At 37.7% G+C, this 26,410-nt stretch overlaps 1 protein-coding gene across 2 annotated transcripts in view; it reads right to left on the bottom strand.

The window, feature by feature from the left end:
- Positions 1–15,719, bottom strand: part of LOC103675920 (60S ribosomal protein L38-like) — a 29,881-nt gene extending 14,162 nt beyond the window's left edge. For both annotated transcript variants that reach the window (XM_040626443.1, XM_040626444.1), the window contains exon 1: positions 15,634–15,719. The gene's annotated coding sequence lies outside the window, so the exon portion shown is untranslated. The remainder of the gene's footprint in view (positions 1–15,633) is intronic.
- Between the last annotated feature and the right edge of the window lie 10,691 nt (positions 15,720–26,410).

The raw sequence follows: 26,410 nt of genomic DNA, 5'->3' as shown, positions 1-26,410 counted from the left end.
CTTTTATTTATTTTTTTTTGGTGGTGAAGACTGGAGAGTTCTAGACCATTATTCTTTTCTTCTTATAGATTGTTATAAAACAGTGTCAGAAAGCATCATTTTGAGGAAACGGCATCCCAAAACAAAATGAACACTCTAGTCCTAGGACCTTGTACTTTGGGAGAGGACCCCAGGAACCTAATGACTGCCCCAGGCAATTTCTAGGGTTGGACTTGGGAATTTGGCAGCTTCTTTCTTTTTTAGCAGAAGGATGGGATACTCTGAGCTGTGATTTAGGATGACACATCTAGCAGCCATGTTATGGGAGCACGGAGTGTCTGTCAAGGGGGAGAATTATTTAGGAGACTCATAACAGACCAGAATCAACATATAAGGATCTGAAATAGAGTAGTAGGAGTGAGCATAGACATGGTAAGATGCTGCAGTGAAGGAATCTTGAGAACTTGGCAACTATTTAAATAAAGAAGTGCTTGGGTGGCTCAGTCGGTTTAGCGTCTGCCTTTGGCTCAGGTCATGATCCCGGGGTCCTGGGATGGAACCCCACATTGCATCGGGCTCCCAGCTCAGTGGGAGGCCGGCTTCTCCCTCTCCCTGGCCCCAGCTCATGTTCTGACTATCTCTCTCTTTCTCTCAAATAAATAAAAAAATAAAATCTTAAAAAAAAAGAAAGAAAGAAGATTCAAGTAGAATAAGTCTTTTTGAAAGATGACTATTAGAAAACTAGGTAAATGTTAGGGTCACAGACAGAAAGTGGCAGAATGAGTTTGAGTCGTCAGTCTTGCTGTTATTCCTGTACTTCTCATAAACAGAGAAGAGACCGTGAGTGTTTCTGTCTCTTAAGTACTGAGGCCACCACCGGTGTACAAATACTGGTCCTAAAAGGGCCAGACTTGCCTGCTGTGGAAAGCATTGAAACGCTCCAACATGACAATTGGCTTTTTCTTTTAAAAAGTGGTTTTTTTACACATTTTATTTGTGGTTATTTAAAATCTTGAGGGATTTCTCTATTGATAATGGGGAAAGTTATGCATGTAAGGTAGGGGTATATGGAAAATCTCTGCGCCTTTTGCTCCGTTTTGCTGTGAACTTAAAAATGCTCTACAAAATGATATCTATTTTTTAAAATCCTAGAGGATTCTGGAAAGATGGTGGATTGGAAGCACTAACCATCTGTCTCCTTTACTAGACAACAATTGCACTGGTGAAATTAGTCTTATGTAACTATTTTGGAACTCTGGACAGTTTACTGAAAGCTTTTAATGTCTGAGGGAAGACTTGGACAGTTAATTTTGGTCTCAATTGTGGGTCTTAGCACAGTAGCAGCTACCCATTCCCCACCCCCAGCCATGAGGCAGGCAGCTGTGCACATGCCCCTGAGGCAGCTTGCATACAGCTTGCAGGAGCTGGGGTAGGCTAAAAGGGCCCTATCCTCCCTATCAGGGATCTGTGCTCTGATCACTGATTGCTGCTTCTGATCACAGAGGTGCAGACAAAGAGGCAGGCAGCCATTGTTGTTGCACCTCCCCCCATTAAGCAAATCTCTCCCCATCTGGGTGAAATGACATCCAGGAGATTTAAAAGGTTAGCACCCTTTCTATACCCTTCATTTTCCTTTTCCCCTTCTTAGTAGTTAGACATTAAAGACCAGAACATTAAAAAGCAACTGTATATATAGGGAAAATCAGAAAGTAACCAGGCACCCAGGGAAAGGCTTAGAAAAGACCTAAGAAGACCTTAAATTTATACCTTGACCCAGAGACTGCCTACACAATCAAAAACAAAAACAATAAACAAATACAATAAAAACAACAATAGCAACAACAAAAACAGTAAACCCTGGGAAAGGAGGAGAATCTGATTTCCAGAGTTACCACATTATTAGAGTCAAATGTTCAATTTTCAACAACAACAAGAAATCACAAGGCATACAAAGAAACAGGCAAGTATGGCCTATTCAAAGAAAAGAAATAGATCTTTAGAAACTGACCCTAAAAAAGACCCAATAGCAGAAATACTAGACATAAACTTTAAAATAGCTATCTTAAATATGCTCAAAGAATTAAAGGAAGATGTGAGAAAGTTGAGAAAACAATGTATCAACAAATTGGAAATAGCGGTAAAGAAATAGGAAACTTTAAAAAAAAGAAACAAAAAGAAATTCTAGAACTGAAAAGTTCAACAAATGAAATAAAAAAATTCACTAGAGGAATTCAAAGGCAGATTTGAACAGGAAGAAGAAAGAATCCATGAATTTGAAGAAAGGACAATTGAAATGATTGAATCTGAGGAACAGAAAGAAAAAGATTGAAGAAACATGAACAGAACTTAAGGGGCCTGTGGGACACTATCAAGTAGACTGACATACACATTATGGGAGTCCAAGAAGGAGAAGAGAGAGAAAGGGGTAGAAAGAATATTTAAAGAAAATAATGGCTGAAATTTTTCCAAACTTGATAGAAGACATGAATATAAACATCAAAGAGTCTCAATGAACTCCAAGTAAGATGAACTCAAAGAGACTCACACCAAGACACATTATATTCAAACTTTCAAATGCCAAAACCAAAAAGATAATCTAGAAAACAGCAACAGAGAAGCAAATAATCACATAAAAGTATCTTCAATAAGATTATGAGCAGATTTCTTTTTTTTTTTTTTTAAAGATTTTATTTATTTATGTGAGAGAGACAGCCAGCAAGAGAGGGAACACAGCAGGGGAGTGGGAGAGGAAGAAGCAGGCTCCCAGCAGAGGAGCCCGATGTGGGACTTGATCCTGGAACGCTGGGATCACGCCCTGAGCCAAAGGCAGAAGCTTAACTACTGCGCTACCCAGGCACCCCTATGAGCAAATTTCTTATCAGAAACTTTGGAGGCCAAAAGGCAGTGGGCTCATATAGTCAAAGTACTAAAAGAAAAAAACCTGTCAACCAAGAATCCTATATCCAGAAAATTCTATATCCCTCAAAAGTAAGGAAGAAATTAAGAAATTTCAAGATAAACAAAAGCTGAAGGAATTTGTTACTACTGGACCTGTCCTGGAAGAAATGTTTAAGGGAGTCCTGCAAGGTAAAGTGGAAAGACACTTGAAGCCATAACAATAACTCAAAGCTGTACAGAGAAATAAAGGTAATTACATGAATAATTATAAAAGCTAGTATTATTGTAACAATGGTTTGTAATTGTACTTTTTATTTTCTACATGATTTAAGAAACTAATATAGTTAATGAAGAAAAATTCTAAGACTAAAAGCTGGTATTATTTTAACTTTGGTTTGTAACTCCAAATCTTGCTTTTTTAATATATATTTTTAAAGATTGTATTTATTTATGTGACAGAGAGACAGCAAGCAAGAGAGGGAACACAGCAGGGGAGTGGGAGAGGAAGAAGCAGGCTCCCAGCAGAGGAGCCCGATGTGGGACTCGATCCTGGAACGCCGGGATCATGCCCTGAGCCGAAGGCAGATGCTTAATGACTGTGCTACCCAGGTCCCCATATATTTTTTAAGAGACTAATGCATGTAAAAAATTATTAGTTTATGTTTTGAGGCACACAATGTATAAAGATGTAATTTTTAAGACATCAATAGCTGAAAGAGGTGGGATGGAGCTATAGAGAAGCAGTTTTGTGTATTATTAAAGTTAGACTGGTATAGGGATGCATGGTGGCTCAATCAGCTGAGTGCCTGACTCTTGGTTTCAGCTCAGGTCATGATCTCAGGATTGTGGGATTGAGCCCCACGAAGGGCTCTGTGCTGGGCATGGAGCCTACTTAAGATTATCTCTCTCCCTCTGCCTCTCCCCGCATTCATGAGCACTCACGTGCTTTCTCTATCTCTCTAAAATAAATAAATAGATAGATAGATAGATAGATAGATAAAATCTTTTGAAAATAAATTCAAATTATAGTGTTAAAACTTTAGGACATTAACCACATCTTTTGTTACCACAAAAAAAAAAAATAGCTAAAGTGTATTAAGAAAAGGAAATGAGGAAAAGGAAATTAAGAAAAGGAAATGAGAAAATATTTTACTACAAAAATTCAACTAAACACAAAAAAGGACAGTAATGTCAGAAATGAGGCATAAAATATCTATAAGGCGTTTAGAAAACAAATAGCAAAATAACAGAAGTAAACCTCCTAATTAGGAATTCCTTTAAATGTAAATGGATTAAACTCTCCAATCAAAAGACAGAGATTGGAAGAATCCAATTCAACAATCCAACTATATGTTGTCTACAAAAGACTCACTTTAGATCTAAAGACAAAAATAGATTAAAAGTGAAAGGATGGAAAAAAGATATTCCATGCAAATAATAGCTAAAATTGAGCACAGGTGGATATACTATTAGAAAACATAGAATTTTTTTTTTTTAAGATTTTATTTATTTATTTGTCAGAGAGAGAGACAGGCATTGAGAGAGGGAACACAAGCAGGGGGAGTGGGAGAGGAAGAAACAGGCTCCCAGCGGAGGAGCCTGATGTGGGGCTCAATCCCAGAACGCCAGGATCATGCCCTGAGCCGAAGACAGACGCTAATGACTGAGCCACCTAGGCGCCCCAGACAACATAAATTTAAATTGAAAAAGTTTACCGGAAGTCAAAGAAGCACATTATATATTAATAAAAGCTTCACTCTAGCAAGAAGATATAACAGTTATAAACCTTTGTGTACTTAATGACAGACTATCAAAATATATAAAGTAAAAACTAACAGAATTGAAGGGAAAAATACGACAGTTCTACAATAATAGTTGGAGATTTTCATATCCATTCATAATAACAAACAGAACAACTAGACAGAACATAAGTAAGGAAATAAACACTGAACACAATAGACCAACTCGATCTAACAGATATACAGAACACTTTAACCCAACAACAGCATACCACATTCTTCTCAAGTGCGCATGGAATATTTCACAGGAATGATCATATGTGAGGCCATAAATTAAGTCTCAATAGATTTTTAACAGTAGATATCCACCAAAGTATCCTCTCTAACCACAATGGGTAAAAGTTAGAAATCAGTAACAGAAGGAAAAATGGAAAATTCACAAAATTGTGAAAATTAAACAATACACTTTCAAACAATCAACGAGTCAAAGAAGAAATTACAACGAAAATTTGAAAATCCTTAGAGACTAATGAAAACAAAACACAACATGCCAAAAGTTATGGGATGCAGAGAAAGTGGTGCTAATGGGGAAATTTGTAACTGTAAGTACTTACGTTAAAAACAAAAAAGACCTTAGATCAACAGCCTAACTTTATAACTTAAGGAACTAGAAAAAGAAGAACCAACTAAATCAAAAGCTAGCAGAAGGAAGGAAATAATTAAGATTAGAGCAGGAATAAACAAAATAGATGATAGTAAAACAATAGAGAAAAATCAATAAAACCAAAAGTTGTTTCTTCAAAAAGATCAATAAAATTAATGAACTTTTAGTTACATGACGAAAAAAAAAAAGAGAAGAATCAAATGACTGAAATCAGAAGTGAAAATGGAGACATTACTGCTGATTCCACAGCAATCAAAAGGATATGAGAGAGTACTATGAACAATTGTATGCCAACATATTGGATAACCTAGATGAAATGGACAAATTCTTGGAAATACAAAAACAACCAAGACTAAATCACAAAGAAATAGAAAATCTGAATAAACCTATAACTAGTAAAGAGATTGAATTAACAATAAAAAATCTCTTGACAAAGAGAAGCACTGGACTCAATTGCTTTACTGGTGAATTCTACCAAACATTTAAAGAACTAATACCAATCCTTTTTCAACTTTTCCAAAAAATTAAAGAGAAGGAAACACTTTTTAATTCATTTTATGAAGCCGGAATCATCCACATACCAAAATCAGACAAAGACACTAAAAGAAAACTACAGACTAATATCCCTTGTGAACATTGATGCAAAAATCCTCAACAAAACCTAGCAAATCAAATTCAACAGTATATTAACAGGATTCTGCACCATGTCCAAGAGGGATTTATTCCTGAAATGCAAGGATGGTTCAACATACAATAAAAACAGTGTAATACATCATATTAACAGAATAAAGGGTTGGGAATGGGAATATGGTCATCTCAATTGATGCCAAAAAAAAATTAAAAAAGTACCTAGCAAAAATTTAACACCATTTCATGGTTAAAAAAACACCAAAACAAAACAAAAAACCCACAAAACCCTAACCTCCTCCAAAGACCTAAAAATAGAAAGAAACTACCTCAACACAATAAAAACCATATATGAAAAGCACACAGCAAACATACTCAATGGTGAAAAATTAAAAGCTTTTCCTCAGAGATCAGGAAAAAGGCAAGAATACCTGCTTTCACCACCTCTACTCTACATAGTACTGAAAGTTCTAGTCAGAGCAATTAGGCAAGAAAATAAGTAAAAGGCATCTAAGCTGGAAAAGAAGAAAAATGTCTCTGTAGAGGACATGATCTGATATGTAGAAAACCCTAAAGATTATACACACATATAAGAAAAAAAGCCATTAGAATGAATAAACTCAGCAAAAGAGCCGGATACAAAGTTGACATACAAAAATTAGTTGCATTTCTATATGCTAGCAATGAACAACCTGAACAGACTATTACAAAACAATTCCATTTATAATAGCATGAAAAGGAATAAAATACTTTGGAATTAAGCTAACCAAGGAAGGAAAAGACTTGTACAATGAAAAATATAAAACACTGTTGAAAGAAATTAAAGAAGACAAATAAATGGAAACACATCCCATGTTCATGGATTGGAAGACCTAATATTGTTAAAATGTCAATACTACCCAAAGCAATCTACAGATTAAATGTGATTCCTATCAAAATCCCAATGACATCTTTTTTTTTTTTGCAGAAATAGAAAAACCCATTCTAAAATACATACAGAATCTCAAGAGACCCTGAGTAGCCAAAACAATTTTGAAAAAGAAGAACTGGAGGACTCACACTTCCTGATTTCAAAACTTACTACAAAGCTACAGTAATCAAAACAGTGTGGTACTATCAGAGAGACAGACATACATGCCAATAGAATAGAATAAAGAGCCCAGAAATAAACCCTTGCATATATAGTCAACTGATTTTTGATAAGGGTGCCAAGACCATTCAATGGAGATAAGACAGACTTTTCAAATAGTTCTGGGAAAACTGATTATCCACATGCAAAAGAATCGAGTTGGATTCTTATCTAATATTATATATAAAAATTAACTCAAAATGGATTAAAGACCTAAATGTAAGACCTAAAACAACAAAATTCTGTGAGGGAAACAATCAAAAGCTTCACAACATTGGATTTGGCAATGATTTCTTAAATGCGATACCATATTGGACTTCGTGAAAACTAAACAACTTTGTATATCAAAAGACACCACCAACAGAGTAAAAAGGCAATCCACAGGACTGAAGAAAATATTTGCAATAAATATATCTGATTAGTAACTGGATTACTAGTCAGAACTCAACTCCTAAAACTCAACAACCCAAAAACAATCCAATCAAAAACTGGCAAAGGACTTGAATAGATATTTCTCCAAAGATGTACAAATGGCTAATAAGTACATGCAAAGATGTTCAACATCAGTAATCATTGGGGAAATGCAAATCAAAACTACAATGAGATACTACCGCATACCCATTAAGATGGCTACTATGAAGAGAAAAAAAAAACAACCAACTATTGGCAAGGATGTAGAGAAATTGGAACATTTGTGCTCTGTTGGTGGGAATATGAGATGGGACAGCCACTGTGGAAAACAGTATGGAGGTTCCTCAACAAATTAAAAATAGATTTATGATATGATCCAATGATTGTACTTCCAGATATATACCCAAGAAAATTGAAAGCGGGGTCTCAAAGAAATATTTGTATACCCATGTTTATAGCAGCATTATTCACAATATATAAAATCCAAGAGTCTATCAACAAGTGAATGGATAAGCAAAATGTGGTATATATATATACATGGAATATTATTCAGCTTTACAAATGAAGGAAATTCTACAATATACTACAACATGCATGAACTGTGAAGACATTATGTTTAAATAAGGCAGTCACAAAAAGACAAATACTGTATGATTCCACTTGTATGAGGTTCTTAGATTAGTCAAATTCATAGAAACAGAAAGTACAATCATGGTTGCCAAGGAGTGGCGGGGGGTGGGGCGGTGCAGGAATGAGTTGTTATTGTTCAATGGAAATGAAATTTCAGTTTGAAATTTCAGATGAAAAAAGTTATGATGATAGATGGTAGTGATGGTTGCACTTTGTGAATATATTTAATACCATTGAACTCTACCCCTAAAAATGGTTAAGGTGGTAAATTGTATGTTATGTGTATTTTACCACAAAATAAAATTGGGGAAAAAAGCAGTAAAATGCAAGAAAGAGCAAACGAACTCTGTGGCAATTCTCTAGCTTCTTGTATGTGAATGTGGCAACACGGTACAGTGAAAAGAGCAGTAGTTTGGGGGTGAGAGAGACTGGGTTTAGACCCTAAAGCCTAGCTCTATAGTATTATCACTTTACTTCTGTATAAAATTGACCAAAAGAGAACATAATCATTTCAGCTTCTACGGTACTCTATTGTCTTCAATAAATTGCTTAATCTGAGTTTCAATCCCATTCATAACATAAGAGAAATAGTATCAATATTAGAGATTTGTCAATAAATGTAGTGTGGCTACAGAGTAAGTACTCAGTAAATGTCAATTCTCTTTGCCTTTAAAGAAAACAACTATTAGGATGTTCTTATGTGAACTCTGTCAGACAAATTCAGTATCAGCACAGAGACATATAATGGCCTTAATTATCTGTAGCCACTTTTCATAAGAAATGCTGAGTTCTCATGAAACAAGATACTCAAAAATTAAATCTATTAAGCTGGCCTATAGCTTGAGACTTAAGATATTCACTGTTCCACAGTAAACAAAGAGGAAGAAGGAGTTACACAATGCATCTATGTTCTAATTGCTCAATCTCTATCCAACTGAAACTTTCCTTCACAAGAGATTAGCCATAGCCCCTGAGAGCAATAAACATCCTGAATTGCAAACCCCATTTTGTCACCTCACAGAACCCTTATAAATCTCAGTTGCAGTGAATGTATCTCTTATATTATTTAGGAAATGAATATTTTGAGAGAATTTTTATAATAGTTGTCATCATTAGTCCTTCATCCAACTCTCCGATATGGGAGAAGAAGAAATTAATGTGCAACATTAATATTTCTCTTTTGCTTTTAAAAGGAAGATAGTTTGCTCTTGTCAAGGAACACAGGACAATTTCTGGGATGTAAGACTAATAGATCATTTCCGGAGTTGGATCATTGCTGCTTCCATCTCATTATGGAGATGGGCAAAAATTATTTATCACCAAAGACAATGGACAAATGCCCTACAGCAAACAAGTGTCCAGTGTCCACCAAGGGGCGCACAGTGCCACCCGTTTCCTCCCCCGGACAGAGACAACTAAGCAAGAGTACTTGAAGTGATGGTGCTCCACTATTACAACAGTCAGGGGTGAGAACACCAGGGCAGGTCATAGAAGCACGCATTCTCTGATGGAGAGAAATGGGCAAAGCTTCACGCTCTCCCACGGCTACCGTGAGCACCGCTGGCAGAAAGAAGTGCACTTTGAGTTTTGCTCTTTTGGATGAGAACACTCATGTTTTCTTCATTTAACCCAGTTACGTTCCCTTTCAAATTACTAGTCCCTTTATCTGATCACATGAGGGGGTCTGGGTAGGAACTGTGTTTGGTAATGTGATCCTTCCATTCCCACCTCTTACTGAAGGACCTTCGGTACATCATCATGTGGCCTCACTATGACCCACCCCCTTAAGATGAAGAGAACAGCAAGGACCACAAGAAGCTGTAAGTTTGTACTCAGTGAAACTACATGGTCACAGATAATGTGACTTGTTTCCTAAGGGTCAGGGCTATGAGACCCTAGAACACATTACAGAGAACATAATTTAGAATTATCTCCTGCTGATTTTAAAGCAGCAAGTAAGGAGATGACTTTTGGGGATGATTTGTGTTGAACTTAAAGAGAGGCACCGATGTTACAGAAGAAGGCCCAGGGCTGCTTGGGTGGAGCCTACAGGAAGGCAATAAGGGGGCAGTGGTCACAGTGGGTTCTGATGTTCAGCTGTGTGGGTCCAAAGAAATTAGGTTGCCGGAAACTTGTATTGTACTGTATTGCTAGGAAATTAGGTTGCAGAACTAACTCATGCTAAGCAAACCCTCAAAAGATTGTATTTATTCGTAACAGGTATATAATAAATCTCTCCAGTGACCTCCAAACTTGTTCCCTCAATCCTGCCCATTATTAGGGTAACTGAGAAACCGAATTCATAATTGGAATATTCCTTATTGAATAAACATGTAGAACAAACGTTGGTAAACTTACGCAGTGTTTCATCTGAGTATTAGAAAAGTCTTCTGAGGGGAATGTGCCTTCCAGGGGATCTGAACACTGATAACCTCCAGGAAAGGTATCTCTCTCTTCTGGAAACTGTGAGATGATCAGCAACAATTTCTCACTGCCTGGTCTCCCCTTTTCTAAACAAATGCAGATGACCTATCTACCACCCCTCTAGCACATTAATACCAGTTTTCTGCAAATGGGGCATAATCCAACCCTCACTGCTTTGTTTTATATCCAGTCATTTTCCTGAACCAGTACCTGGCTCATCTAGACAGTCCCCAGTCTTCGCAGTCCCTCATTACCAGCTCTCAGAGAGGGTTACTGGTGGGTTGTCTCTTCAGTTATGTGTTGCTTCTTATTACTTCCTCTGACAGAATGATTTTCAAGTGCTGGGGGCACTTTCATATACATGTGACCCGCTCCTACAGCAGGATGCCTCCCGTAGGCTTGTTCAGCACCATTTATTCTGTTCATCTGTGGAATGCGTTTGTAATGTGTTTTGTTTATTTGGCCGCCACACATTCCAGCCTTCCTAGAGGAAGAGATGAATAAAGCACCCTGCCTTTTCCCCCAAGAATGTAATTTTTTCACCTTAGGTGGGCCATCTGTTTCTCCTAACACAGCTCTGCTTTGACTTGAATTGAATACATCTTGTCCCAGGCATTTTGCCAGCAGTAGGCTCCAGGAAATGGAGCAACTAAAAGTGGTTTCCTTGTGATGTCAGGGCTTTTTTTTTTTTTTTTTGAAATGCAACTTATGGACTTAACCTAAAGGAAATTGTGCATCACTGTTCATAGGAGTAGTTCACAGAGTGGCAGGAATCCCAAAGTAACAACCAAATTGTTTATGAATTTCCTAGGAATTAATCCTGTTGAGGCATGAGGGTACATCTGGCAGTGGGCCTAATAAATGGAAGGGAAAAGTGAGTACTTGCTTTGGAGCCAAAACAGACCCCTTAAGCTAAGGGTTCGCAACCCTGGATGCAGATCGACTGACCGATGGAGCTTTCAGTCTTCATGCCTTCGTTTCACACAACTAACTGACTGCTTCTGAGGCCCAGCCATGTTGAGAACAATTCTCCTAAACCATTGGGGATCAAAGATTTCTTCCTATGCTCTCAAGCTATTGGGGAAAAAAATTATCTAGGACAAAAAGAGTGTCAAAATCTACAGGCTGCACAACAAAAAAAAATGATTAATAACCTACGGAATGGGAAAAAATATCTGTAACTCATATATTTGATAAGGGGTTAATATCTAAAATATATAAAGAACTCATACAACTCAATAGCAAAAAACAAAAACAAATAATACAATTAAAAAACGGGCAAAGTCCTACTTTTAGTTCCACGAAAATAAGACTACCATCTGATCCAGCAATTCTACTTCTGGGAATATATGGGAAGGAAATGAAAACAATATGGCAAGAGATATCTGCACCCCCATATTCATAGCAGCAGTATTAACAATAGCCAAGACATAGAAACAACATGTCTATAGGCAGATGAAGGGATAAAGAAGCTGTGGCATATATATATAGTTGAATATTCACCCATTAAAAAAAAGGAAGGAAATCCTGACCCTTGTGACTACATACATGGAACTTGAAGGCATTATGCTAAGTGAAATGAGTTGGACAGAAAGAAGCAAATCCTGTATGATTTCACTTATATGTGGAATCTTAAAAAAGAAATAAAACACCAAACTCATAGAAAAAGAGATCAGACCTGTGGTTACCAGAGGTGGGGGCTGTGGGGAGGAAGAACTGGATAAAGGTGGTCAAAAGGTACAAACTCTCAGTTACGAGATAAGTGAGTACTGCGAATGTGAGGTACATGGTGACTATACACTGCTGCATGATTTTGAAGGCTGTTAAGAGAGTAGATCCTAAGAGTTCTCATCACAATGAAAATTTTTTCTTTTTTTTTATCTATATAATTCATGTCAACTACCCTTACTGTAGTAAACATTTACGTCTACTCATTATACTATACATCTTAAACTTATACAGTGATATATGTCAATTATATCTCGATAAAACTGGAAAAGAAATGTATAGACTTAATCCAGAAGATGGTGAGCTATGGGAGCCAATAGCAAACAGGGTGGTATGACGCTCAGGTTGTTTTCTGATATAGTTACCCAGAGACTCAGGGTTGTAATAGGAGTGAGTCACAAAGAGAGAAAGGCAGCCTTGTTTGGTAACCTTGGGCAACTCAGGCCCATGAAGGGGATTTTCCCCAGTGTTAGTTCAGAGATAGGGCATTAGCAAGAGCAACAGCGCTTGAATGACTTTAAGAGATGAAACAAAATCAGTGGCTGCTTCCAGGAATCAATACATAAACATGGGAGTCATTTTATGGAAGTAAGAGACAGAATAAGAAATGGCAGATATCTTGAGATAGAAAAAAACATTCACAGCCCTGTTCGAACATATATGGGAGAAGACTTTGAGATTTTCTGAACTACTCGGAAGAAACTGGGCCATGGCTGATAATCAGCTAATACACACTGGCATAGCATTATTACAGGTTAAAATATAGAAATACTGCTCTAATGGTTGGTAAATAGCTTATGTTAGACCACATGTCACTGAATGACATCATCCAATGGCCACTGAGAAGGTGGTTATAGGATTAGTGCAGCTAGACATTGGGGCATGAGTTGAGCAGACCAAGCCGGTAGCAGGGAGGAATCTAGTCCCCGCCTGCTACTCAGGAGGGGCCAGGGTTGGCAGGAGTGTGGGATAGGCCTGCTGGGAGCAATTTTGTAGGCAGGGGCAGAAGCAAAGGCCCCCCAGTTATAGGCTCTGTGAGAAGCACTAGCACTGGAACATGAAGGACAGCCCACCCAGTTACCCTCACTGCAGCAAGTGCCTGGTGCCAGATCTAACCACCATCAATTTCATGAGGAAGTCATTGAAAGAGTTTGGTGCCATTTCCTCTGTAAAACTGTAGCTTAGAGACAGGGAACATTTAGTTTTGTGAGAGCTTATCAAACGTAAGACCACACAAGTAATTTCTAAAAACCAAATATGACTTAGAAATCATGAGAATGATTTGATGACCATTTTGCCTTATACCACATGGTAAGTAGTTTCATGATAACTTAGAGAATAGAAAGGAAATATTTTTAACTTTTACCATATACTGATTTATTGAATTAACTTTATTTATAAAACTTACAGTTGTTAAATACGTTACACATCGTGGGCACCATGTGGAGCTGGGGAATAGTGATTCAGCTGGTGGGGTTTGAAATGGCTTCATTTTATCCCTGCCCCCAACCCCACGTTGGTTTGACTTGGGCAAATATGGGTTTCATTTGATTTATAAATGAAACGTTATTTTCCATTTGTTTCAGAGAATTGGGCCTACCAAATCTGGTCAAGCTTTCCCAGTCATTACTCTTCTTATACTTACTGAATTTTCAGAGGGATCTGCTCTGCAGCTGCAAGGTATAAACCATGCCCAAAGTCTTATACTTACTGAATTTTCAGAGGGATCTGCTCTGCAGCTGCAAGGTATAAACCATGCCCAAAGAAAAAAAAGAAAGAAAGGAAGAAAGGAAGAAAGAAAGAAAGAAAGAAAGAAAGAAAGAAAGAAAGAAAGAAAGCCATGTTAAGTTTGTTTTTTTAAAGATTTTATTTATTTATTTATTTATTTATTTATTTATTTATTTATTATACAGAGAGAGTGTGCTCGTGCTTACAAGCGGGGGGAGTGACAGGCAGAGGGAGAAGCAGACTCCCCGCTAAGCAGGGAGCCTGATGCGGACTTGATCCCAGGACCCTGGGATCATGACCTGAGCCAAAGGCAGACGCTTAACTGACCGAGCCACCCAGGTGTCCTGCCACGTTGTTTTTAATAATTTTGCCAGGACAGTGAAAGCCAGAAGTTCATGCATTCCACAAAGAACTATTAAATACCTACGATGCCACCCAGAGTTCTAGGTACTGAGGATACTTAACACAATAAAATAAAAATGCTTACTCATGGAGCCAACAAGAGATTGCAGGTGGTGGTCGTTATACAAAGGCAAAGGATAGATGGAGAGAAGGAGAAAGCTGTGATATCATTTTAGCCCCCTCTCCCTGTGCACTCCACCCTCCTCGAGTTAGAGTTACTAGAATATTGCCATTAGCGTCACAGAACTGTGGAACTCGTCTGTCACTTAAGCAATCACATGAGTGGGTGCCAGGAAAAGATCCTTGTCCTAGGTATGCTGCTCCTTTGTCATGATTTAGTATCTAAATTTCTACCATTTGAGAAGCATTTTCGAAGTGTTCCTTGGAATCTCATCCCTCAAGATGCTTAGTTTAGGGGAAAAATGTTTGGTGGTTAAATAAATTTGACAAACACTTCATCCCTTCAAAATTCACAATAAACTAACATTACATGTAATCTGTATGACCTCCATCAGTTTGGATTGCAAAACTGGGTATCTTCTTTATTTTTCTAATGACTTGCTTGAGCCTCCATTCCTCCATATTGTAGATAATTCAGTATCTCCCTCTCTCAAGGACTCACCATTCCTCAAACTGTCAGGAACCCTGGGAAGTTCCTTAATCCAAAGGGAGCAATATTGTTCCATGTGGGAAGAACTAATCAGTCCATTTAAAGTTCTGATTTTAACCACTTCTATACTGTGTCATTGTTGAAAACTGGTTCCTAAGCCTCCTGTGTATCCTTGACTTGCTTATAAGGATGTCCTTTCAGCTGTATAACCCTGCTCAGGCAGCAGAGTGGCACTGAGGACATGGACTCCCCAAATGACAGCTCACTGGCTTTACACTCACAGAATCAGCCACTGTTCTCCAAACATGACAGCTTTGCCAAAGTGGCCAGGTTTAATTGGGTTTCTAACCACAGCTACACTCTGTATCTAGAACACGCTGTCCCCGCAAACCTCTGGGCCCTGGTGTGGAGCCTAAGTCACCATGGCAGACTCCCTCTTTCTTCTTGGGGGAACTTCAGTGGGTTTTGCTACTGGGAGACCTCTGTCAGAGCTTTCTCAGCCCTTCAAAGCTCTACTCTCCAAAGGACAGGGGATAGGGTCTTAATCCCTTTCTTTCTGAAGGATATTTGGCCTTACATAAGTTTAATTTGGCGTACCAGGGGGATACTGGGAAGACAAATCTCTGTAAATTTCCTTTCCTCAGAGACATGTATAGCGACTTACCTCATATTGGCCTAATTAAGAGTATTCAGGGAACTGTTAAAGAAGATCCAGGGAATAAATGTCTTACTCTGTCTTGCAGCTTCTCCAACTAAATAAACAAAGGAACAAATATGGTTTCAAATCACTGTGAATGTTTCTGGGAAGTTGGAACACTTAAAAATTATTGGTTATAAATAGTTTGACCCTATTTGAGAGGTAGCTAAAACACGGGAGTATAGGGAGCCTATCACTTATAAATTTTAATGGGAACGAAGGGTAGAAAGAGATTCTAGGACGTTGGAGATAACTAAGCGTCTGAAGGGCCCCCTGTTACATGGGGAAGAGAAAATGAAAGAAAGAGAAAGATTTTTCCCTGTTTTATTTTTTGTACATTAAAAGGGCACGGTCTATCTATAGAAGCTTCCGTGTAATACATCATAAGGTGTGTTCTGCTTCAGAAAGAATCAGACTCCCAAGAATTCCCTCTTAAATTTCTTCCACTGAATTAAAGCCCTAAAATCCTCCAGGCTTCTCGGTAAACCAGTCCTCATCTCTCAGGGAGTCAAGCTCCTAAGAGAGAAATCCCAGAAGCTTTTAGGTCAGGGAATGCCAGTATTTCCCAACACGGCTTTAGAATCATTAATTTTCTGATACTAAAAAGTCATATATTGAACTAGTATATTCTTAAGCCCCTCATTCTCACAGGCGCTTGGCCTTCTCCAGTTTTTATGTCAGGTAACATAACATTCAATGTTAAAGCTTTCCTGATGCCAGGGTATTTTATACTCGAGCTTTGCTGGACCAGTCAGCATGAGTCACTTGGATACTGTGAGAAAATACAGTGAAAATTCTGTAAGGTGGTAACAATGTGGGGACAATTTTTGTTAATTCATCCACAAAGAAGGAACCATCCTTAAATACTAGTATTAAAGGCAAAGACTAACTTGCAATTTGATAGAAGACAGTGTTATAGAAAGACTTTTTTCTTTTTCTTTGGTAGAACTGCTACCATGTTTTAGACTTTTAGTGAATATGCATACTTGTCTCCCACTACTGTATACCCATATCCTATGGACTAACAAGTCACGTTTTAATAGGATTATGCTGTCTGTAAAATGTATCATGTGTTTAGAAATGAAATGTCCAGGGAAAATATTTTCGCTGCTTGTTATTTCTTGGTGCTTCTCCTATCTGACATGCATACACGTAAAGGAAGCTGGGCTTACTTATCCAATGTGGTCTTGTATTTATTACATCAAGTTGCAAATGCTTGTATTTGGATTTCCAAACATGTAATTTTTAACATGTTTTATTTGAGACGGAGTAATAAAAGGAAAATTTTGCAGCTAATTCGACACCTATAAATTTCCCTGTTTGTGATATGAAAGAAATGGCCTTGGCAGACCACAGGTCTGCTCCTATTTCAAAAAACATTAGATGTATATATTTCTAAATTGCCCTATATTTAAAGTTATTTTATTCCATAAAATATTTATGGGTTTATTATTTATACTTTTATAGAAGATGGTACTTGATTCTGAACAGATTTTTTATGTGAAACTGATCAATATTTTTTAAATAACTATATTTGAGGGTTGCCTGGGTGGCTTAGTTGTGTAAGCATCTGCTTTAGACTCAGGTCATGATCCCAGGGTCTTGGGATTGAGCCCCGCACCGGGCTCCCTGCTCAGTGGGGAGCCTGCTTCTCCCTCTTCCACTCCCCCTGCTGTGTGCGCTCTCTCTGTCAAATAAATAAATAAAATCTTAATAAATAAATAACTATATTTGAGAAGCCACATAAAAGCTAGATGACTACAAACCAACAATTACAAACTGAAAAATAAATATCAAAAAGATATTGATCAACTTATTTCAAAATTCATGTCCAAACAAAACCTGAACATAAATATATATAGCATCTTTATTCATAATTACAAAAACTATAAGTAACTAAGATGTCCTTTAACAGTTAAAAGGATAAACATCCTATGGCATATCTATATAATGGAATATGATTCAGTGATAAAAAGAAATAAACTATCAAACCATAAAAGTATGAGGATGACTCTTAAATGCATATTGCTTAGTGAAAGAAGCCAGCCTATATGTCTACATACTATATGATTCCAATTGTATAAGCGTCTGGAAAATGTAAAACTAGAAATGGTAAAAAGGTCAGTGGTCGCCGGGAGTTCCAGGCAGGGGGAAGGCTGAGTAGATGAGGCACAGGAGATATTTTGGGGCAGTGAGAATATTCTGTATCATAATGTAATAATGATGGATACCTGACACTATGCACATAGCATCATAGACCTTTATAGCACAAAGCCTGAATCCTAATGCATGCAAATTTAAAAAAATTTAAGAGGTTGGGGTATCCCAGGATGGAATGAAGAATGTGACAAAACAATGTAACTATATTTAAAATGTAAGAAAAACATCCCCACTGAAGGGTGTGGTGTAACTTGGGAAATAGAGTCTACAAAACTGACGGCAAAAGACACTACACGTAAGTACTGTACTCTAGTTGATAAAATCATTTATCACAGGATACAGGTTACGAATGCTGATACTGCTATACATGTATACTGGAATTTAACAACTGAATAAATGGCAGATGGTGAAGGACAGGCTTTCATTCTTTGAGTGGGAGGTTACAGATAGGCAAGGGGAGGAGGCTAGAACATCTCATGTAGTAATGGATTCAAGTTGGAGACATCAGTATAAACTCATGTTTAGCTGGATATAGATACAAAGGGTTACATAGAGAAATTTGTATAGATATATGTCCATATATAGATTAGTATACACATATATATTTCCTTGCTCTGTGAGCTGGGAGGGCTTAGAAGTTATGACACACCGGTAGCATTGGGCCCACCTGGTAATTGGACCTTGGTTTCTAATCCACTCTCCAATAAAAAGAACCAGGGCTCTTTGGAGAAATGGTTGATTCAGAGACAAGGACAGGAAATATGCAAGATGAGCTGGGAGCATCTTACAGTAGCAGAATGTAAGTATTTGGGAAAAAAAAGAAAACAACAAAACCTAAACACCTGATGAGGGTATAAATCAGAAGGACACAGGATATAGCTAAAAGAGTTCCCAATGGCCAAAGCCGGAAAAATTAGAGCAACAAAAAACTTTTTAAAAATAATATTGGATTATAATCCAAAGTATAAAATAAATATCCATGAGCTCATACTGATATAAATAAACAAATGAATGAATAGATGAATAAATAAATAAGTAAACAAATGAATGAGGGAGAATAGATAAATCTCATGTGCAGAATTCCAAAAAAATTGTGTAGATACTCTGTCCTCAAGGAGATGGAACATAACTCCCCACTCCTTAAATGTAGGCTACCCATAGTGACTTCCTTCCAAAGTGTGCAGTATGGGGGGGGGGGATGGATAACTTTACAGTGGAGGAACCTGTCAAACACTACCTCAGCCAGGTGACCAAGGTTACTATCAACAGTGATAAATCATATTCACAGTATGTACCCTTCATATGATGTCATGAAAACGCCACTCTGTGTGGTCTTCTTCCCAAAAACATATAACCCAAATTTAATCATACAATAAATACTAGTCAAATCTCAATCGAGGGACAGTCTATAAAATACCTAACCAGTACTCCTCAAAGCTTGTCAAGATCAGGGGCTCCTGGCTGGCAGTTGACAGAGCATGATACTCTTAATCTCTGGGTTGTGAATTCGAGTCCCATGTGGGGTGTAGAGATGACTTGGGGAAAAAAATTTTTTGTCAAGATTATCAAAAAAAGTAAAGTCTAAGAAACCATCACAGCCAGAAGAAGCCTAAGGAGACGTGACAAGTAGTAATGTGGTGTCCTGGAGGGGATCCTAGAATAGGATATTAGGTAAAAACTAAGAAAAAAATGAATAAAGTATGGATTTTAGTTAATAATAATCTATCAATATTGACTAATTGTAACAAACGTACCACACTAATGTAAGATGTTAAATAATAGAGAATGCGGGGTGTAGGGTATATGGGAAATTCCTGTACTGTTAGCATTTTTCTCTGTACACCTAAATTTAAGCTATTAAAACAATATTGAGAATCATACAATCATAGAACGTGGGAAACGGGAGGGACCATAAAAATCACTAGTTAAACCCTCTGTTTTACAAGGGAGAAAACAGGATGCAGAGTAGAACTTAATAGCCTTTACTTTGGAGGAGGCCTTGGATAAACAGTGGTGGCTCGCTGCTGAACTTTGCTCTCTTTGACACTATAATATTAGTTATAACACATAATAGACACTCAATAAATAATTACTGAATGGTGAATAATTTCCAAAAATCTACCTTCTAAGTATTTTGTCCATTTGACTTATTTATTAACTCATTCATTCAACAAATATTTGCTGAGTCTCTGGTATCATAATTTTACTCCTAGAACTATAATTACTTAGAAACTCTATCCAAAGGAATGACATTTTGGCAATTTTCCATATCTGACTTTGTAGGAAACTCTATTTAGCTGACTCAAGTTTATAAGTGTCCAAGGAAGAATTGTTTCAAGCCACGTATTAACAGGGAATAGACCGAGGAGGCACGTTAAGAGGATGATGGCCCTTAGGAGACACGTCGAGTATGTGCGGTTCATTCACACTTAATTCTGGGCTACTGCATTTTTGAATAGTATTAGAATCTCCAATCTCTCATTCTACTCCTTATACTACTTACTGAGGCAATAAGCTAAAAGCATAGTTTTGTCTTGCTTTCCAGTTTCGCTGTGCGATCTTGGCCAATTTACCTAATCTTTTTGAGGTTCAGTTCCCCCATCTGAAAAATTACCTCATAAAAGAATGTTGCTTAGATTCAATAAACCAATATTTCTAAAGTGCTTAGCATACTTGGCAATGACATTATTAGTAGGACATTATTAGTACTAGTGTCATTACTATTATTGTTATCGTTGCCAACCGACCAGATGCTTGTACCTCTGAAATAACTTAGGGCAATAACTTAGGATTCACAAAAGAACACACATTGGCACACTAAATCTTTTGGTTTTTCTAGGTTTAATAAATGGGTTGTTTCCAACAAAGCACAGAATTGTTGTTGGGATCTGGGCTATGACTCTATTTACTGTCAGCCTAGTGCTTCTTTTAGACTGCTAGGAAACTAAAGGGGTTATTTTCAAGTTCCTTTCCTTCTTGGCATCTTTTCCTGCCCAAGTTTGTTTTCATGTTAACATTATCATTCATTCTAAATATTCCATGGGCTCCCTAAAAGTGGATAGTTGTTCTTGATACACTTCTTTCCTGATGTTCATCTTTTTGACTTTATTTCTAGCATATTTAAAGATCCCACTACTCAGGGTGCTCACAACCTCTGTGTATAAATGCTGAGAAAAAGTCCAGCACTCCCAGAGGGTGCCTCCTTCTCCGTGCCTGGGTAAAAGAGGTCTTGTGTTTGCTATTCTGAATAAAAGCGTCTGAGCAAGAAGTCTCCCTCTGCAATCCCCATTAGAGCCATGGCTGCCTGTGTGGGAATCCCAGCAGTTCCCAAGGACATCAGCCCTTTGAAACAGCACACGCATATGAATGCCTCTTGGAAGCGGTGCTCCTGCCTGTGGTGGTACCACCAGCTCAACACCTTCCGCAACAGCTCCTTGGTACTTCTGCGGCCTTCTCTAGGGCCTCCCTTGAGGCTACTCACTGGAGTCTGTTTTCTTAAGTTCTACTTCAGTGGCAGAAAGCTAAGTTTGAGTCATAAAGGTTATCTTGTTGAACCCAGTTGCAAAAACCATTCTAAGCACAAATGTACTAACTTCACAGGAAATCTTAAGGGTAACTTTAAATAGTTTAATCCAAAGAACACTCTTTTACAGAGCTCAAAAATAATTAAGTTAACAAAACAGGTTAATTGTGTCTTTTTAAATGATTTTTAAAGGAATTTTAAAACATCATTTTATCTGTGGCTCATTATTATTGTGACAGACTGAGGATTAGTTTCCAACTAGCATAAATATTTTGAAACTCCTTTTGTCAAGGATAGTCACATAAAACAGGTCCTACTTCTCTCTTAGGAGGAATGTGTGAAGGTTGAAACCAGCTGCTGCTTCTCCCCACGCTGCCAACATTAGTGACACTAGAAGGATTTAAGCCTGAGGGAGATGAGAGAAAGGGGTCAATTATGGAACAGAGGAGCAGCAGATTTTTAAATCAGGGCATACGCATGAGCTCCCAGGTAGAAATCAGAGGAAAAGCTTATGTGTGTTCCCATTTTCTTCATAAGCTGAAGATGTCCAATGCCTAAAATTATTTGTATCTAAGACATCTCCTGAGACTTCAACTGATTGGAAGGATTTTGTTGTTGTTATTGTTTGTTTATAAAATACTAATCAGCTAGCTTTCCAAATTTAATAAAAACACTTTTAACATAATTGCTTAAGCTCTATATCAAATGTTTCCCTACTCACGAATTGACTCTGTCATTAATTTGTGAGAATTTTATATTTTTAAGAAACCTGATTGGACATAAGCGTGATAACATATACCTACATAGTAAATCACACACACATACACACACATATAGTAAATATCACATGAAAATCTAGCAGAACATATTTTCTAGAAATCTGGACAATGTATTTAAATGTCCTTACCTACCACACATAAGAGGTTTACTTTGAGAGGCCCCAGAGACTGGCTCAAAGAGAAAGCAATATAAACCAGGGTTTGATGAGGTCTGAGTAACTGGCGATCAGGAGAGAAAACAAAAACAAAGATGCATTTAGTCTCCATATATAAAAACATAAATAGTGGTTTCAGATTTGAACCCCAAATTAAAAGTCACAAAAGCAGCCTCTCCAATTTCAGGCCTTGATTTGCAATTCCACTGCTTTCCAAATGGGCAAATCCGTGTAAAGGACATCAGGATAAATAACAGCAGATGTTCTTAAATTTAACAACGTTCAATAATTCTCCCTAGAAATGGTGGGAAGTCTAGATAGTAATAAGTTAATGTTTGAGACACAACAAGGGAATAAGAAGCCAAGATAAAAATGGGCTGTTGAGCGGAAATCTTTCCTAAGGGTCTAGGAACATAATCCAGAGGCATTAGGTAGTTACTTTGCTATCTAGAGCTGCTGGCGCCACTTGAAGCAGGCATGCAAGAAATATGGTGGCAGGCATATTAGGATTTGAATATTGTTGAATATAAAAATGAATCGACAATTCTGACCAGCTATGGAATAAATGCAAGGAAACAAAATGAGCAGTGCTATAAGGGAAATAACAGTGACACAGAGGAAAAGAGAGAATCTGTTTACAGGAAAATCAATTTGTGTTGGCACGATAGTTCTGGTCTAGATTGACTGACATGGGGTAAACAAGATGGATAGCTCTTAAGATGGAGTGAAGGTTGAATAGTTTCCATTTTCCTCTTCAAATTCACATATTTCTACACTTTTAAGTCATACACATAAATTAACCCTATCTGTGGCATAGGCCTTTTTTTTAGTAAGTATCATATAAGTAAGTAACTTATTCATAAATATGCAAAGAAAACGTGCAGTCAGTTGCACATATGCCTCTCGTCTCTTTTCTTGAATTTCATGCCATTTGCTGCAGCTTCAATAAAATTGAGACCAGAGATTTGATCTCTCTTAAGATTGGTAACTGCTTCTGGTCTTGTTGGTCTTCACTTTGCTCTCCATACCTCCGTATCAGGGTGTGCATGGATGGCTTCCCTATAACAGCTGTCACCACGGTCCTTCCACTCACCTCCATTCCTGAAATGCCCTTTCTTTGACTTCCACGACAATACTCTCCTGATTTTTCCACTACTTCCTGTTCTCTAGCCATCCTTTAAGTACCAGTGGTCCCTAAGATTCTGATTTTGATTAGTCCTATCCTCCTCTTATTCTATAATGCATTCTGAGAAGCACAATGGTAAAGAGCATGAATACTAGAACCACATCGCAAGGGTCTTGCCACTCTCTGGCTGTGTGTGAGATTTTGGGCAGGGTACCTAACTCTGATGTTTCCTCATTTGTAAAAAGGGACTAATACTAGTATTTATTTTATAGGCTCATAAGGAAGAGTAAATGAGTTCAGACATGTGAAGTTCTTGGTACACAGCAAGTACTTGGTAACTTTTAAGGGGTAAAGTCATGATTTCAACTATCATTTGGTTGAATAACTTTCAGTTAATCATTTAATATTTAGTTGATTGATTGACAAACTATAATTCTCTAGCCCATACTTTTGTTCTGCACTCCAAGTCCATTTAACCAACTGCCTACTAACTACTTCCTGACTGCATCTAGGGCTCCTTAAATTCAACTTTCATAAACTAACTCCTTTCTTGAAATAGCAGCAAGAGAAATTAAGAAAACAATACCATTTATAACTGCACCAAAATAATACACAAAACAAATTCATTCACAAAACCAATGCACAAAAATAAATTCAAAATGGATTAAAGACCTAAATGGGAGACTTGAAACCATAAAAATCCTAGAAGAGAACACAGACAGTAATTTCTGACATTGGCCATAGCAACATGTTTCTAGACATGTCTATTGAGGCAAGCAAAATAAAAGCAAAAATAAACTATTGGGACTATATTAAAATAAAAAGCCTCGCACAGTGAAGGAAATACTCAACAAAACTAAATGGCAACCTAGTGAGTGGGAGAAGATATTTGCATATCCAATAAATGGTCAGTATTCAAAAAATATAAAGAACTTATACAACTCAACACCCAAAAAACAAATAACCCAATTTAAAAATGGGCAGAAGACATGAACAGACATTTCTCCAGGAAGACATCTAACTGGCCAACAAACACATGAAAAGATGTTCAACAGGGACGCCTGGGTGGCTCAGTTGGTTAAGTGTCTGTCTTCGGCTCAGGTCATGATCCCAGGGTCCTGGATTGAGTCCAGCATTGGGCTCCCCGCTCAGCGGGGAGCCTGCTTCTCCCTCTGCCTGCCACTCCCCCTGCTTGTGCTTACTCTCTCTCTCTCAAATAAATAAATAAAATATTTTTTTTAAAGATGCTCAACGTCACTCATCACCAGGAAAATGCAAATCAAAACTACAGTGAGATATCTTCTTACACCTGTCAGAATGGCTAAAATCCAAAACAGAAGAAACAATGAGTACTGGCAAGGAACACTCTTGCACCATTGGTGGGAAGGCAAACTGGTGCATTCCCTGTGGAAAACAGTAAGGAGTTTCCTCATAACGTTAAAAATAGGGGCACCTGGGTGGCTCAGTCAGTTAAGCGTCTGCCTTCCGCTCAGGTCATGATCCCAGGGTCCTGGATCGAGTCCTGCATTGAGCTCCCTGCTCTGTGGGGAGCCTGCTTCTCCCTCTGCCTCCCCCTCTCTCTCTGTCTCTCATAAATAAATAAATAAAATCTTAAAAAACATAAAGTTAAAAATAGAACTACCCTATGATCCAGTAATTGCACTACTGGGTATTTACCCCCAAAATACAAAAATGCTAATTCAAAGAGATATATGCACCCCTATCTTTACAGCAGCATTATTTTTTTCTTTTTTTCAAGATTTTATTTATTTATTCGACAGAGAGAGAGACACACAGTGAGAGAGGGAACACAAGCAGGGGGAGTGGGAGAGGGAGAAGCAGGCTTCCCATGGAGCAGGGGAGCCCAATGCAGGGCTTGATCCCAGGACCCTAGGATCATGACCTGAGCTGAGGGCAGATGCTTAACCGACTGAGCCACCCAGGCGCCCCTACAGCAGCATTATTTACAATAGCCAAGATATGGAAGCAGCCCAAGTGTCCATCAACAGATGAATGGATAAAGAAGATGTGGCATATATATATATACAATGGAATATTATTCAGCCATAAAAAGAATGAAATCTTGCCATTTGCAACAACGTGGATGGAGTTAGAGAGTATAATGCTAAGTGAAATAAGTTGGTCAGAGAAAAACAAATACCATATGATTTCACTCATATGTGGAATTTAAGAAACAAAACAAATGACCAAAGGAAAAAAAGAGAGAGAAAGAAAGAGAGACAAACCAAGAAAGAAACTCTTAACTATAGAGAACAAAATGATGGTTCCCAGAGGGGAGGTGGATGGGGGGATGGAAGAAATAGGAGATGGGGATTAAGGAGTACACTTGTCATCATGAGGACTGGGAGATGTATGGAATTGTTGAATCACTATATTGTACACATGAAACAACTACAACATTGTATGCTAACTATACTGGAATTAAAATAAAAAATAAAAATACTTTAAACTCAATAGAAAAAAAATTAATTCATTTCTATCTCCCCCTCCTGCTCCACCAAAACTATTCTTCCTTTTGTATTCTTTTCCTAGATGAATAATGCTTTATCCATTCAAGGTCCTGAAAGTTAATAAAGTCTCCTCCCCTTCTTTCAACTACCTCTACCCTAAACATAAAAACCTAATTGGTCACCAAATCTTTTCCACTTTGCTTCCTATCTTCTCTTCTGGGTTACTGCAAGAGCCCCTCTTCTGTCCCTAGCTTCCTTCCTCCTACATCATCATCCTTTTACACTGCAGCCAAGGGCTTCATCCTTTTTAATACTTTTCAATATCTTTCCATTTACTTTCAGGATAAAATCCAAAGTTTTCAATGTAGCATATGAGGTACTTCATTAACTTGCTTCTTTCTAATCCTCTAATTTTAGCCCCTGCCGTCCTTGGTCCAGCTACACTAAACTACTTGTAATCCCCAAAGTTGTTACCCTCTCCTTCACCTCCCTGCCTTTCTTTATACTACCTAGAATGCTCTTCCCTCTAT

Source organism: Ursus maritimus, unplaced genomic scaffold (assembly GCF_017311325.1).
Source record: "Ursus maritimus isolate PB19 unplaced genomic scaffold, ASM1731132v1 scaffold_11, whole genome shotgun sequence".
Taxonomy (NCBI): Eukaryota; Metazoa; Chordata; class Mammalia; order Carnivora; family Ursidae; genus Ursus; species Ursus maritimus.
This window is presented reverse-complemented; position numbering and strand designations above follow the sequence as displayed.